The 5,206-nt window shown below is 41.8% G+C and overlaps 1 pseudogene; it reads right to left on the bottom strand.

Moving 5' to 3' along the window:
• Positions 1-921: 921 nt before the first annotated feature.
• LOC118610406 lies at positions 922-1,040 on the bottom strand (annotated as a pseudogene).
• Positions 1,041-5,206: the final 4,166 nt, after the last annotated feature.

Here is a 5,206-nt window from a genome sequence, read left to right as displayed (position 1 = left end):
AGCAGAGGGAGACGCGCTTTGTGCCTCCCGCTGCCCATCGGCACAAAGACGGGCTGAAGCCAGCGGGCGGCATCTGCGCCTCTCAGTTTAGTAACAGGTGCGTGCCGCACGCACCCTGCTGTCACGGTGGGCGCAGGGGGCAGCACCCACGGGTGTGAGGGGGCACCCTGACGTCAGCGGTGGACGTCGGACCGCGCCGCCGCGCCACGTGGTCCATCGCCTGCGACGAAGGCGCCGCCCGCTGGGCGAGCCGGGCGCGCAGGGCCTGCGCGGACGCCGGGCGGCCGGGACTCTGTACTCGCTGCTCGGTTTCGCCTATAACTGCAAAATAAAGTCTAAAATCAGAGAAAGTAGGACAGCAGCGGGTCGTTCCGACGGTGCCAGAGTCCGCGTTCGGGATGCCGAGGTGCTGGCGCCCCGGGCCCGTGCCGCCCGGGACGGCCGGTGGCGCTGCGCGCCCCTGGGGACGCAGCGGCCCGCGCGCCGGTGGAAACGCGCTGTCCTTTCCTCTGACGCTGCCTTGGGAAGCCCCGGGCGGGCACGGCGGGCCGCTATCAATCTTCCACGACATTAAATGAAACGCCCCATGCTCAGGTGTCAACGTCCCTCGCTGCAGGACGCGGACCCGGGTCTTCACGAGGATGAAGGGTCTACACTCCTGGACGCTAAGACGAGCCCACGAATGTCAGAACCTCAGTGTGTGTCTATGCCCTGTTTCCAGAAGCTTCCGATTGGACGCAAGATTTGTCCGCGCCTAGGGACTCCCGTGGCCGATGTCACACTGGCTCCGTATTTGGCATCATATTTTTTTTTAATTTTTAATTCTTTTTTTCCTTAGGTGAGGCAACCCTTGGGTGACCTCAGAGATTTCAAGGACCTTATCAGCTTACAATCCCTTTTTAAATTTTTTTTTCTTTTTTGCACCTACAGCACCCGATCTTCCTAGGCGGTCTCCCATCCAAGGACTAACCAGGCCCGACCCTGCTTAGCTTCCGAGCTCAGACGGGATGGAGCACATTCAAGGTGGCGTGGCCATAGACATGCCATCGTATTTTAATTGCTTCATATTTCCCATCATAACGATAGACTCAGACAAAGGCGCTTGGGTTCTTCCGAGCCGATAGGTTGCTGGGGGGTCGGGGTTCTTCCCCAGGGAGCCTGAACCCGGAGGGATGGGACGCGGTGCTGCTACTGCGTTCTGGTCACCGTCAGGTGACAGGAGAAGCATCGTCACCATCCCGGGAGCTCTCACACACGGGCGCCAGCAAGACGACTTTGTCCAAGCTACTGACTGACTTCCCGCAGCAACTCATCAGCGATAACCTCTAACATCACTTCTGTTCTCATTTATTTCATTGATGCAGGTATTTCTGTATTACGTTTTCCTCGAAACAAAATACAACTTGAAGTTTATGCACATACCGTTATTTCTATAGATGTAGGTAAATGATTCTGTTTTATATTGCAATGCGTCAGAAAGCCCACTTAAACATTTCCGTCTATAAAAAAATCCATTTATCAAAGATTTAAAAATATAGTAGATTTAAATACAGAAGTTTTTTAAAATTTTTGATGGCTTAGAACAGTCTAACATCATATCAGTGTGTTCCGTGTGTAGCGGTTACTCTTCTTATCAGTTATGAGTCAAGGATTTTTGCCAAATGAACCATCTGGAAATCAATGTGATAGTTTTAGCAAAATACATCCAAGTTTTCAATTTAGCCAAGTGATTTAAAGAAAAAAATTCTACCATTTAAAGCTAATAAGGAATTCCTCTGCGTCCCATTCGGAACTATTATGAATCCCTTATCTTAGAGATATTTTTAAAAATATAGCTAACACAGCTATAATATATAGTCTACAGAGTTTCATTGTTAAGAAATGGAGTTTCTGACTATTTTTATAAAAACTCTTTAATGATCAAAACTTACTCTTGAAAATGTGGAGGTACTTTGCTTATCTTAATTTTTATATGTTATTTCTCCCCTGAAAACCAATTTATTTGTTTATAAAGTCCTTTAAAGAAACTTATGATGTTCAGTGTTAGAGATTTATTTGAGCTTTGTAAATTTTGAGTACCAACTACTTTTTAATTAAAATTATGACTTTAATAGTAAAAAAAATATACACAATTTTCTTAAGATTTGCATTCTTCAGCACCTTCTATTAGAAAAACCTGGCATCTTATACATCCTGTCCAATTCAAAATTTATGTATTAGTAACTGGCAAAATATAACTTCGTGATCCTAAGGAAAATCTAAAGGTCTCACATATAAGATTTTAAGACTTCTTGAAAATCAAACAAGACTTCCCTAAAATATTTTGTGTGAGTGAGGTAGAAGCTACAAAGACTAACAGACTTTTAATTTCTTCAAAGTAAAGAAAAATCATAAGAATTAAATAGAAAAGTAAGTTTCTGAAGAAATTTATTATACTCGGAAAAATCTAAAGTTACACTGTCTAATATGGTAGCTACTAACTCCATGTGGCTATTAAAATTTAAATTTTAAGTAATTAAAACAAAATGAAATAAATAAGTTTTCCTGCCTTTCTGGTTACATTTCACGTGCTCAACAGCCACAGTGGCCAGTGGTTAGCACAGTTCGGCTACGGAATGCCGCACCCTCATCACAAGCTTTAGAAGAGAACAGTGATCTAAAGTATGACTTGTCTTCCTTTTTCCAAAAAAAAAAGGGTTATGAGAAGGCATTTAGATCATGCTTTCTTAACTCATCCTACATAGCGCCATCATGTCATTAACATTTGCAGGACAATTTATATGAAATCCTGAGAGGATTCACGAGAGCGTTCTGAAGGCACTCGGAAGCTGTTATCAAAAGAAAAAGGTAGAAGCCGTATCTTGAAATTGAAGGTGCTGTTTATTCCAGTGCATAGCTATGCGATGTGTCAGTTTATCAGTCATTCAGGTTTTCTACTCTTTGCCGCATGAGCGTGAATTTCTATCGTGCCTTCAGCTTGAGGTTTCAATCATGAGAGGTCTCTGGATGTTACAGTAATCTTAAAACCTCTCTTTGCCCCTAGGGCTTCTTCTGGTGGTTAAATAAAATGTGAACGATGACATACTTTTCATTCATAATTTTGATTAACTCTTACCCAGATCGTATAACCAAACTCAGAAAAGATCTATAAGTAAATCCCTATAAAATGACACCTACTAGATTTGAATTACCATTGAAATATGGGATATAAATTCACTTCATTGTTTGGAAATAGTCGAGTCCGCAACAAAACTAGAAGGAGAGATGACCTCCGTCTCTACTGTATGAAAATGGAATCGAAGATGGATTTGCTCCTGTCAACAGAAATGCAATGAAAATCGGTGGAGATGATCAGGGGAAGATGGCCAAACGAGAAGATGAAGGAGAAGAATATTCTAGGCAGAGGGAAGAGCGAGTGCAAAGATCTTAAGAAAGAGATGATTTTGCTCTGATGGAGAAACGGGAGGCTATGCAAGTGCCCGGAGCATCTGCAGGGAGCAAGGGGTGGGGCGAGTGGAAGAGGAGGGTGATGTGGCAGAGAGACGTATCGTGGAAACGGTTCCTGGGTGATGGCAGATGATAACGAAGTTCAAGTGTTGTTATTTGTGAGTCTGGCAACTACCGTAAGACCCCTCATCTCTAAGTAGGTCCTTCTACCTAATATGTATCTCTACCTTGTAAGTATGTTTATTCTACATTGTATTTCTATCTATCTATCTTTCTATCTATCATCTATCTATCTATCTATATCTATCTATCTATCTATCTATCTATCTATCTATCTTTCTATCTATCATCTATCTATCTATATCTATCTATCTATCTATCTATCTATCTATCTATCTATCTATCATCTATCTATCTATATCATATATATGTGTATATATACCTGAGCTGTCCCTAAAATCAGAGATATTGAGCATGTAACTGCCTAATTGACAACACGTGAACTTCTAATGGACATCCCAGATATTTAAAGAACAAATAGGATTTTTAAAACTCCCCCTATTGAATAGTCTCCTGTTCAAAATTTATCACTAAAATGCTTGTATCTAATTCGAGACATCGTTCATGCTTTCTCTTTCTCTCAAATACCTGCATCTAATTTATTAGCCAGTAGTGTCAAATCTATGATACAAATATATTTCAGATTTATTGATTTTTGCTATTTCTCCTAATAATGTCTTAGTATAAGCCACTCTGATTCTTGCTGGCAAAACTATAATCGTTTTCAGCAGGCATTATGCATTTGAATGCTTCATTCAAATTCATCGCTTTACGGGGCCACCCCAGAAATTCTGACTTAGTGCATTCATGTGAGATTAAGTATTTGGGTTTTCGAATGTTGCACTTTCAATAATTAAGACATTCACATCTATGTTGGAAATAACTAACTTAAATGATCTTCTTTTAATTATATCATCAGATATAATTATCTCACATTCTCATTTAACTGGCATCATTACCTGTATATGATTTTCAATGGGGACGCTCTCCTTTATGTAATTTAATTATAATTCACTGGAAATGAACTGTCAGACAGTTTTATTAGCTGTACATTTAGATCTTCCCTTAAAGAGAAAAAGTCAAAACCCAACGTCCGAGGTCACTAAAGTTTTCAGGGTTGGAATGAGAACTCCAAATACAGAGGTGGTGAACATTCGGTTACAGTTTTTCCTGGCCGAAATGCAAATTAGAATATTTTTTTTTTCAGGAACTAATTTTTATCTGATCAGGCTCATCATTAAATTTAGATATTGACATGTGGAAATGCCAAAGATCCATCTCCCTGGCATATAAGCAATGTAAGAAATGTAAAAACATAAAAAAAGCATTCGACACAGAGACTACATGGTGTGACGGTGGCTCCCAGGGTGGCCCCAGAGACCCTGTCTCCTGGGCTCGTAACTCTTGAAATCCCTTCCGGTTGAACCCGTGTGGGTTTGGTTATGTGCTCCTGACTCATCGCGTATTGCAGAAGTGATGGGAGGTGACTTTTCAGAATAAGTTATACGAGGACGGTGGTATCTGAGCCGAGGTTATAAAAAAAACTGCGACTTACGTGTTAGGAAGTTCTCTTTCCTCTCGCCCTCACTCTGGTGATGCTCTGGGGACAAGCGGCCCTGGGGAGTGGAACGAGGCTTGCCAGCAACCGAGAGAAGGCGCTTGCACGTTAATTCTCTTCCCACTGGTCAAGGCCACAGAA

This window comes from Rousettus aegyptiacus, unplaced genomic scaffold (assembly GCF_014176215.1).
Source record: "Rousettus aegyptiacus isolate mRouAeg1 unplaced genomic scaffold, mRouAeg1.p scaffold_m13_p_12, whole genome shotgun sequence".
Lineage (NCBI taxonomy): Eukaryota > Metazoa > Chordata > Mammalia > Chiroptera > Pteropodidae > Rousettus > Rousettus aegyptiacus.
The sequence above is the reverse complement of the archived record's forward strand: the minus strand, read 5'-3'. Positions and strand labels throughout refer to the sequence as shown.